The sequence below is a fragment of the Chiloscyllium plagiosum genome, chromosome 33 (assembly GCF_004010195.1).
Source record: "Chiloscyllium plagiosum isolate BGI_BamShark_2017 chromosome 33, ASM401019v2, whole genome shotgun sequence".
NCBI classification, from domain to species: domain Eukaryota; kingdom Metazoa; phylum Chordata; class Chondrichthyes; order Orectolobiformes; family Hemiscylliidae; genus Chiloscyllium; species Chiloscyllium plagiosum.
Window position 1 is genome coordinate 14,636,374 of NC_057742.1, and position 11,819 is coordinate 14,648,192.

The window sequence follows — 11,819 nt, forward strand, 5'->3', positions numbered from 1 at the left end:
AACTTGAACACATTCATCACTCACCATCACTTGATGGTAACAATTTTCAGTTGAGAAATCATTTTCTCTTGTGATGGTTTTGTTTCAAGGATATTACATCCACTTTATTGATTTATATATTTCAGAGCTATGCTATTTCCCAGCACTCTCCTGCAATTAAATGCTGGGGGGAATGTTAATATTACCTTTCAGAAGGGTAGCACAACATAAATTAAAGAGCTCTAATGGTCAATGATACCAGTTTTCACAAAGTACCTTTAATAGCAAGTGACTACAGTAACAATAGTCTCAGTCCAAAATACTATCCATCTCCGGGAGCAGACTTATAAACCTGCAACATGACATCCTGACTCTTGAATTCAATTCCAATAATGACAAGCATGCCATACACTTTCCTTACCGCCCAATCTACTTCCGTGGCCACTTTCAGGGAGCTATGGACTTTAAACTCAACTTGAACACATTGAATGCAATACTCTAAGTGTGGCCTAACCAAAGTCTTATAAACCTGCAACATGACATCCTGACTCATGAATTCAATTTCTGTGAATTCACACACACATTCAATTTCTTGAATGTGGGGTGGTGGGAATGGTTCAGGGCATAATATGTTCATAACCTCCCAATTCCATTGGCATTTTACCAGCAGTGGGTGGAAATAGTGGGCAGCTAACCACCTTTAGGCTAATCAAGGCCCAAAAATGAATTTGTTGTGGGATTAAATCTATTTCTATGAGCATATTCAGGATACAATCAATTCCAAGGGTGCTAACACTTGACTATTTCGAGATATTGGCTTTAAATATTCGAGATATTTCTATCCAGCAAGAGGGAAGGGTTTATTAAAAGGTTTTTGATAGGTCACGCAAGACAGTTCAGGGGTCCCTGAAGAGGATGTAAAAGGTTTCAGGCATTTGGATAAAGAGACAGAGAGAGAGTATCAAAGATGGAGACTGTTAATTAGCTGTGATGCTGGGAGGGTAACTGAATCACATAAATTCAGCATAGGGGACTCAGTGAAGAGTCTGGAGTTGTTGAATGGCTCTGTGTTGTTAGAAGTCAGGAGTAATAAATAAGCAGCTAATTGTTGGATCCGAGACTCAGAAGCAGTCCTGAAGACCTGACAAAGTGAGTCGGTCACTGGCTCTAACTAGGGGGAAGCCAATGGGGACTTGAAAGAATCTGTAAACATTTGTACTTCAGTGCGGCTCAGAGAGTGGAATTGGTGACGTTTACAAACAGTATTTGATACTTGATGTAACTAAGCACACTTAGGGTTCATGGATTAACCTAGGGATGTGACTGGCTCAGTGATGAGCAGTTGGAGTTATATCTGCGAGTGAATGTTGGAGTGCACTTTCTGGAATGTGGGGGAGTGTTAATCTAGGAAAGGAGGAGATTGACCAGAATAGGAATAATTTTTGTTGTCCAGGATGGTATGATTCTAAGAGGGAATTTTAAGACTCAGTCTGCAAAAGTAATGAATTGTGACCTCTTGTGAAGTTTAATGTGAGTTAAAAACTCATTGTGACATTGAAGATGAGGGGAAATTGTTGGAAAATCCCTGGGATTCTGTCTTGATCAAGATGTACCCTGTGGAGCATTTAATTACAAGAAAATTGGCGTTTTGGGCAAAAGCCCTTCATCAGGATTCCTGATGAAGGGCTTTTGCCCAAAATGTTAATTTTCCTGCTCCTCGGATGCTACCTGACCTGCTGTGCTTTTCCAGCACCACTCTAATCTTGAGTCTAATCTCCAGCATCTGCAGTACCCACTTCTGCCTCACATTTAATTATAGTCTATTACCCATATGTGACCATATGCTGATGCAAATTCTGGACTTTAGAAGTAAGTTGTAATGAGGGTTGCACTATTATTCCAATGTTATCATGCAAAGTTTAATATTATTATGGAATCTTGTGGCTTTGATCTCTTCATAAATCTCCTGATGCCCTACTTTCCCTACCTAAAAGATGCTGGTCCCTAGCCTGAATTTAATGTAAATTTGTCAATCTGGCTGGGATTGTAACACTAGTCAGAAAAGTAGGATTGATGGCAACAAGTGTCCTATCTTAAAATATGAGAACAATGTTTTATTTTATAAATTAATTCTCTCCCTTTCCCCTCTTCATGCTGGATTTGCTGGGGTGTGACTTTACCATCAGGAGAATCACAATCAAGTGTAATCCTATTCTTATCTGAGATGTATCATGAGCAGGGATCTCTGGGATATGAGCAGCAGAGAGAATCTAACCCAGGTTTCTTTTCTCGAACTCAATGGGACTGAACCTCGTGAGAGCAATGTCCTGCCCCTCCTCTGAATAAAACCAGTTAAGGATTCTTTCAGCATAACTCACCAATTCACTGGTTGACCTGCTGGTTTCCTGAGGGAATTCATATAATCAAAGTTAAAGTTACATCAAATATAAAATAATTATAATTCTTATTCTCTGGCACAATCACTCATTCTCTTGATTGTAGATAATAGAATAAATTCATTCAGGTACACGATGTGCAAAGATACTGTAGACTGAATTTCTCCACACACTATGAAGCCAGTTTTAGCTAATCCTGGAATGGCATGTCCAGACAAGGCTTGCAGAGGCAGAATCCTTTAAAATCACAACACCTTTTATTGTAATAAGATACAGGATGTTCTCCTTTCAACACCAATATTCAGGAACCCTGATGTTGTGAAATGACAGGATGAAGTGCCAAGCTGGTCTTTGAATGAGGCCAGTCACAACAGTGAGATAAAGTTGAGCAACTGCCACAACAAGCTCTTTTCTCCAGTTGAAAAGGCCCATCGATAGAGAGGGCTGTGCAAGTTAATCATAAACTGATTGTAAAGTGATGAGAACAATGCACTGCTAGTTTATGAAAAGATGCTAATGCCTGAAGAGAACTGGTCACACAAACAGCCTGACTAAAAGCATTTTTAGGGTATTGAGCAGATAAATGGGTGCTAATGGCTTATGTAATAATAGGTTTCCAGGTTCAACTAAGAAAAAGTCACTTGCAGAGCTGGAGGAAAATTTCATTAAAATGCCCCAATCTGGGTAATTCTTGCCCTTATTCTGTGATGTTTCAAACTGGTTATGAAGCAATGAATGATTCATTCCTTATCCTCAGTCATACTTGCTGGACTCCTGAAATTCACAACATTTTCTAGTGCACAACAGGATTCATGTCCGGATCAGTGGTGCTGGAAGAGCACAGCAGTTCAGGCAGCATCCAACGAGCAGCGAAATCGATGTTTCGGGCAAAAGCCCTTCATCAGGAATAAAGGCAGTGAGCCTGAAGTGTGGAGAGATAAGCTAGAGGAGGGTGGGGGTGGGGAGAAAGTAGCATAGAGTACAATGGGTGAGTGGGGGAGGAGATGAAGGTCATAGGTCAGGGAGGAGAGGGTGGAGTGGATAGGTGGAGAAGGAGCTAGGCAGGTCGGACAAGTCCGGACAAGTCATGGGGACAGTGCTGAGCTGGAAGTTTGAAACTAGGATGAGGTGGGGGAAGGGGAAATGAGGAAGAAATTGCCAGAGATGCTATCTTTCAAATGAGTTGTTAAACAGAGGATCTATTTTTCTGCTTGCATGTGTGGAGTTAACGATTAGCTATAAAGGTAAAGTCACCATGCTCCTACGCTCTTTGATGACTGGTGGTAGTTTAATCTGGGGGTCACCATGGCTAGGATTCATGTCCTGTCTTTTCTTTGTTGGTTGCTCCTTGAGCAACCATGCAATTCTTCATCATGTATTGGTATCATGTGCCCATAAAACACATTCAAACAGTCAGTTGCAATATGTGTCAGCCATAGGTCAGTGAGTCAGATTTTAATCACCTCTGAGTCACGAGCTACTCTAGGACTTGAGAACAAAATCAAGACAGAGACATGAGTGCAGTACAGAAAGAACACAGCATTGCCAGAGATGCTATCTTTCAAATGAGTTGTTAAACAGAGGATCTATTTTTCTGCTTGCATGTGTGGAGTTAACGATTAGCTATAAAGGTAAAGTCACCATGCTCCTACGCTCTTTGATGACTGGTGGTGGTTTAATCTGGGGGTCACCATGGCTCAGGCAAATGGAGAGGTTGAGAAGGAGAGTCATTCATGGTAAACTTCAGGAACTGAACTCGTGCTGTTGGTGTTACACTGCATTGCAAACCAGGTAGCCAGCTACCTGAACTAACCAAACCCCCATGAGCAATACCCTTTACTTTAAGAATAGGTACTGAGCATGTGTGCAAGGAGCTGTGTCGTAGTGATGTCAGCACATACAGAATTGGGACCTGAGTCTGTAGGGTTCCAGAGATATCCTTTCTTACCATCCTTTCAATATATTGTTGTTTGTTAAAGACTGTTGATGTTCACTAAACTCTGTGCAGACCTGATCTTAGAACATGAAAACAAGCAGTGGCCAGACCAGAGGAAGCAAAGGCAGGTGGCAAGGACTACATGAAGTGCTCATGAGCCTACTAGAAATACAGTGTACTGGATGGAAGGATAAGGCCATCCCATCAATCAGATCATAGTCTGGGGTAAAGGCAGGAAGAGGAGGCCAGCAGTTGTATAGTGCCGCAGGCGAAAAAATTTCACATGAATCTAGTCACCAGATTGAGGAACTAGAGATAACCACAGAAGTGAGGATAAACCTTGCACGATGCTGAAATGAAAAACAATGGAAAAAAATGTTTCACTTACCCAGCAAAAACAAAATATATAATTATGGAAAAAGCCCAACTTTAACCAGAAACTCTGCACCACATGGAGAGCCGTGACAAAATTGTGTCTTGAATTAACTGATACCAAAGGTTTTACAGAATTTATATCGCCTCAGGCCTTGATCCAAAAGGAGTAGGTCAGTGCATTATTCCATGTGATTTACAACAGTGTCAGTACCATTCTCAGCTGACATGGCTTAGACGAAAAGACTGCTATTATCCCTAATTACAACTGTGTAATTAAAACTTCTGATTTCAAATCTCATTTAAGGTGGTACTCCATCATAGATCATGCTTATTGTAATTGATAAAAACAGAAGCCGTGGGAACCCATTGATTCTTTTACCATCAATTTGGGCCACTTTACGAATAACTGTTAATTGGAGCATTAAGACTTGAGCTCATGAGGGACTGTATTGTCGTAGGAAATATTGGACGAAGCTCTGTCAGACTTCTTACAGTCTAAAGTAGACCTTATATTGCTCAGAGTAGTGCAATTCACCTAACACACCTTACGAATAACTGTTAACTGGAGCATTAAGACATGAGCTCATGAGGGAGTGTATTGTAGTAGGAAATGCTGGATGAAGGTCTGTCAGACTTCTTACAATCTAAAATAGACTTTATATTGCTCAGAGTAGTGCAATTCACATAACAAGCTGAACTTCACCAGCAAATTTATATTGTGGGGCCAGAGAACATTCCTGGAGCTGGACCATCAATTTTGACTCAGTCCAGTTTGTAAGCAGAAAGTACCAGTGTGCCAATAAAACAGCAGCCACAATGGGAAGAGGGTGCCATTCTTGCCTTACTACTCGTCCGTAGTGGGGAAGTTTAATTTTGGCACCAAATCTGTCCACCACTAATGTTGCATGCATTATGTTCCTTTTGAAAAGCCATTTTCAAATAGAATGCTGAAGAAACAATTAGAGATTTAATCTGATAAAGAATTTTTGAAAACAGAAATGTATCCATTCTTTCAGATTCAACCCCATGGCAGAAGCTTCAATTTCTCTAACCACCTTTTACTAAATTCCAAGAGGCAGGACAAATCAGAATAAGAACACAAGGCTGGATGAAGGTTATTCTTCATGTCAATGGAAAATAAATTATTGCTATCCTATCTGCCAATTCTAATCAGCACCACTTTTTATTAAACAAAGATGCTTGTGTAGCTTTGAATCTTCTTTCTTCAGCTGCAGCAGAGATTGAAGTTGACTCCTTATCCTGTGAGCCAGACCACACCAAAGAAACACATTCCAAGATATTGTGCATCTTTCACTTTTTGAAGTGAGGTGAAAAGATGCGGGAGCTGGGTGCACAAAGAGTGCACAAGGTGAAGTCAAGAGCTTAATTTGCTCTTTCAGGAAACAGTGAAAGAGAGCGATACAGCAACAGTGACACGATCCATTGTGTGAAGATATCCAGGATCTTGCTACACTCTTTGACTATGGTCCCAGTGATAGTGAAGTCTCTGTTGTCTATTTTGAGGGGTCATACCCTTTTGTTGAAGATGGTGAGAAAGCGCAAAATTTGTCTGCTTATTCATTGATGAATTACAACTATTTCAAGCAGCCAGCAAACAGCAGTTTAGAGCAATGGAGACCCCCAACATCAAATTGGATCAAGCGAATTATGAATATTCTAAAATTCTTAATCTACAAAAAGGTCAGTTTAAAGCTGCAATTGAGTCCAGTTAACAAGTTTTCTTTCAGTAAAGAAGGTGTGACCTAAATTATACAGCTTCTAGAGCTGAAGAGTGCCATAGAAAAGCAAAAGATCAAACATCAATTTAGCGTGTTAAACTAATTCAAGAATTGGAGAAGTTTATCTGCCTAAAAGAGACTGCTGAACTAAAAGTCTAACAATCAACACATTGATATCTTGTCACAGAACACCTAACTGAACAAGTACGTTAGCTATTCTTCCCATCACCAATGAGGCTTTCATTGGAAAATACCTAATGTTGAAGTTGAATTTTTTCCAGTAAGCCTCTAAACCAGGGCACAAGACAGGAATTTCCTATCGATCCCAATTCTGATGCAAGAGCTCATGAGGTGTAATTTTTCTTAATCTTTAAATTCATCTTACTGTTGATTATGATATCCCTGAGATGCCATTGTCAGTACTGTAGTGGTTTTCCCTGCATTTGTCTTCACTGCTATAACACTCAATGCAAGAGGGACAACCTATTCAAAAGTACTTTGTTGGAAATAACCTAGGACCAGGCTAAGAAACTGCCTGCTGTAGTGATTATAAAGATGTCAGCCAGATGGACCTCATAGAATATGGTTTCCTTGATTGGTCCAATCAAGGAGCCCTGACTGACAGATACGAACAGGAGTCACTGCTTGTCACTGGCCACTCGGGTGTTTCCTTTCTTCTTTGTGGTGGCAATTTGAATAAAGCTTTGTGCACCTTGTATCTTTCACTGTGTCTCACACCTGCACACACACATGGGTGCTGGGCAAAAAATAAGCTCTACTGCAGTTAGGCGGTAGAGTGGGGGTAAAAAGGGGGAGGAAAAAGAAAAAAAAATAGGAATATCAGGCATCCTGTTTACTCTGAGAGCTGAAACAGTGTGAAGGACTCACCTCATGTAAATAAAGAGTGACTTAGTGATGGGATACCAGCATTTATGGAGTTATAAAGAGGAAAAATAAATAAATAAACAGGAGTGTCAGGGATTAAAAAAAGAGAAAAAGAAAAAAAAGAACAGGTGTGTCAGACATCTTGTCACTCTGAGTGTTGGCTCTAAGGGAGCTGATCAGTGTCAAGGACTTTCCATGTGTAATTATAGGGTGATTTGGTGATGGAATATCGGCCCCTGTGGAGTTATTTCACCTGCCACTTCTATGTGTTCACCTTTGAAGATGAGCACATCTTTCTTACGCATGCTTTAGGAGAACTGAGAATATTGCCAGAGATTAATGTCAGGCCAAAGAGACTCCTAGGAAGGATGGTGGGCATGTAGAGAAAGAAGAGTTGAATGAAAACTGCAAATAGTTCAAGAGGTTAAATTGGTCAGAAGAACAAACTGGTGGAAGATGAAGAGTAAAGAAATCAGTGTACTTTTATTCTGAGAATAGCTACTATTATAATGGTGCTAGATTACATGAAACTGGGGACTGAGTCTGTAAGATCCCAGACTTGTCCTCTCTTAACACCCCTTAAATTAAACCTGTTGAAGTTCAATAACCTGAGTATAGAACTGATCTGATTACAAAGTGAACCTAGAATCTCATAAAGACTGAAAGAACTGTGGGTGCTGGAAATCAGAAACAAGAACAAAAAGTGTTGGGAAAACTCAGCAGGTCTGGTAGCATCCATGGAGAGAAATCAGAGTTAACGTTTTGGGTTCAGTGACCCTTCCTCAGAACATTTCTGAAGAAGGGTCGCTGTACCAAAAATGTCAAATCTGATTTCTCTCTCTACAGATGCAGCCAGACTTTAGGATCCTATGTTACTGATTGAAGAAAAACAAAGGATTTATCATTCATATCCTGGTCAATATTTATCTCTCAATCAACATCACAAAACCAGATTATCTAGTCATTACCACATTGCTGCTAGGGAGAGTTGTGTGTAAACTGACTCTGACATTTCCTCCACTCCAACAGTGTCTATTTAAAAGTACTTTGTTGGAAATAAAGCACTTTGAAACAGCTGGAGATAGTGAAAAGTGTTATATAAATGTCAGAGACTTTCTTCTCATGGCACACATGTGTGTCACAGACTATTACCTCATCATATACATCACTTCTTATTCAAACAGCATTTGGGCCTTCAAAAGGGAACAAATTCACATAAAATAATTTTCAAACCTACATTCTTATTTTATTTTAAAAAGTACATATTTTGTGGTTTGGAGATCTGGAGAAAGAATGATACATCTGTTACTACTTCATGGTTCAACCTTACCTGGAGTAACAGTGAAGTATGGAGCAGGTTGCACCGAAAAGATGTTGCAGTCAGAAATCTGACATTTATTAAAAACAAATTTTGTTTTTAATAAATGTCAGATTTCTGACTTAACATCTTCGTGAACATAAGTTTTCTGGTAGGGGACCTGAGTTTTGTGTAGTATAATGGAATATCCAGATGATGTACCTGATGATCTTACTCTGACATTGCAGAGAAGAGCAGGGGAGAATCAAATACAAGAGAATTCAAGAGACGTTTGTAAAAGAGCAGCACTCAGACTTAAGTAAAGTGTGTTATAGTACTGAAGGTAATAAGAGAGCTTTACTCGATAACACAGATGGCACAACCAAGAATAATGGTAAACTAGAGAAAAGTAAACAGCCTCGAACAGAGTGTGTGCAGACAGCTAATGTCCAGAGATACAAAGAAGCAGTATCAAAGCATTTAGTAGCAGTGTTAATACAAAGCATTTTTCGATTTCCAGAATAAATCCATTGAAACTAAAATTATGATTGCCAGTTCACTGTCTCAGGGATGGACTGTATTAAAATGCTACAGGATGTGAAGATCTGTAGCAGTACTTTAAATTGGGCTGTGCGCTCTACTTTGCAAAATGCGGAAAATGTACTCTGAACTAGAATGGATTACAGAAAGATCAAATGGTTACAGTATATGTAATCTTTAAGCCTCTGCATATTTAAGCTGTGTATACACGATGAGGTTGTGCATAGTGAAACAATGCAGAGGGGGAGAGCATTTTAACACTGAGTACACAGACAGACAGACACTGGGAGTTATTTTCAGGGTATCCAACAGTACCATATTATAAGGGACCATCCCTGATTTTGACCACTTATTCTGCATCCCTTAAGGATTGCTTTTTGTCCCTTATTCCTAAGACAGCCTGTGGGAGACTGAGCCTGTGAGGCTTTTCTTGCTTGTGTCAGTTTGGTTTTTTTGGGGGGAAGCTTTGGAACTATGGGTGCCATCCTCCAGCAGAACATTCACAATCAGAAATCCCTCACTCTCATGTTCTTAAACAACCAGCCACTTTAGTATTGTAGACAGAGGATGCTGTCTCTGTGCCTGCTCCCTTGGCTGGGCCTAAGGGTCTATTTGGGTGAGATAGGAACAAGTACTAATGAGTCTTAAATAAAATAAGGCTCTTGTCTCAACAAATGTAGTTTATGATAGCAATTAGGCACGAGTTAATTAACTAGTTAGTCATTGTTACTCAGACAATCGGGAGGTAGTTGTCTCCTTTGTGATCTAGAGCAATTCTCTCAATTTCCTCCAAGATTGTATTACATTATCAGATAGGATGGAGTTTAATACAGTCTCCAACATTAACCCTTTCAAAACCATTATCTTATACAACATCTCCCACCAAGCTTTTCTCCCATAGTTAATATTTATGCATTGATGACGGTCAGCAATGAAGCAGTGGTGGTGAAAGATAGCCACAGCAGCGGTCAGTAGAGAAGCAACAGTCGAGGCCAAACCTTTGTGAGCGGCAGCGAAACCTGGCATGCCCAATGGAGGTCAGCAGCAGCAGTTGGCAGTAAAGGTGATTGGTGAACACACATGGGTCTCAGAGTCCAGCACAGGGGAGAGCCAGCCCTCTCTGGGAAGCAGCTGCAGACCTATGGCTTAAGAAAGGACTGTAATGTTTGACTTTTTAACTTTATTTCTTTATTTTTCTACATTCATGCCAGGAAGACTGTAGTGCTGAACTTTCTAACTTATTTCTTCATTTTTCTACTTCCATAACTAACCTTTTTTGTACCTAAGTACTTTATATCTAAGATGGCTCCATGTGTGGCATCATTGTAGACTTTTCACTATATTCTTGTACTCTGTACTTATAGAGTCATAGAGATGTACAGCATGGAAACAGACCCAAATCTAAACCTAAATATAATTTCCTATTTCTCAATACCATCTCCCAAGTTTCTGACTTCACAAATTTGGGCAGTCTTAAGATTTCACAAATCTTCCTGAAAGTGTTCTCTTTAGGTTTGGAAGATTGTTAAGTTTTTGGCTTGAAGATGGTTGAGTTTGGTTTTGATTCTCACCTTGCACAATTGACAGTCTACTGTTGCCAAGCAAACATTGGTGTAAGATTGTTCTACAAGGGGTCAAGGCCACTGTGGTTCCTCCATGCAGCTCCCTCAGCTGTACAGACAAGATACAATGGCTGCTCGTGGAATTGAAATGAAATTAATAAATTTGCAATAGAAAGCTAACATAACAGTGTCATGAAACTATCATTGATTGTCATAAAAACACAAAACCTTTAGGGAAGGGAATCTCCCATCCTTATCTAGTCTGACCACATGTAACTCCAGATCCACAGTAAAAGTATTCTTTGACTATTGTCACAAGTGTAATCAATCATAAAACCACTATAGCACAGAAAAGGACCATTCAGTCTTCATGCCTGTGCTCAATTTCTGCAAGAGCAAATCAATTAGTCCAACTCTCCTGTGTTATCCCAATTGCCCTACAAATAATCTCTGCTCAAATGCAGAAAATGTGGCAACAAAGTGATATTGATTAAATAATCAGGTTTATTGATGTTGGTAGAGGAATAAAAACAGCTAGGAAGCAAAAATGAACATTAATTTGTTTCTGGTTAAACTTAGTCAGTTGTAATTTTCATGACTGAGTAATGTTGCACTATTTGGGCTATCAGTTGGATGCAGGGTTGTATATGTTAGCTTTACCCAGTGTAATTTTCTTATCAGGTTTATTTGCCACTAGGCAGGTGGACATTTTCATCCAACTAAACAGAAGACCAGGCAGTGCCTGTGCCACAAAGACAGAAACAACTTTAAAAAGGCAGATCAGATAAGATAGCCTTAACAGCTGAGAATCAGCAGGTAACCGAAGCAGGACTTTCACCTTGATAGCTTCTGATATCTAACAACATGTTTTTAAGTCTGCATATGTATTGTGATAGCTTTTACATTTATTTAAATGTGTTGTTGCTTATGATGGGGATTCCGCTGCTGTGTCTCTGTCATCTGATGTTGACAGAGGGTGTCTGTGTGCCAAACCATTGGGTACATGTTCATCACTTATACTGTTGTGTTCCCTTCAGGTGTAGTCACATAGAGAAAATTCAGATATATTGCTGTTCAAGGTGAAGATCATCAGTGTAACAGAGGCAGTTA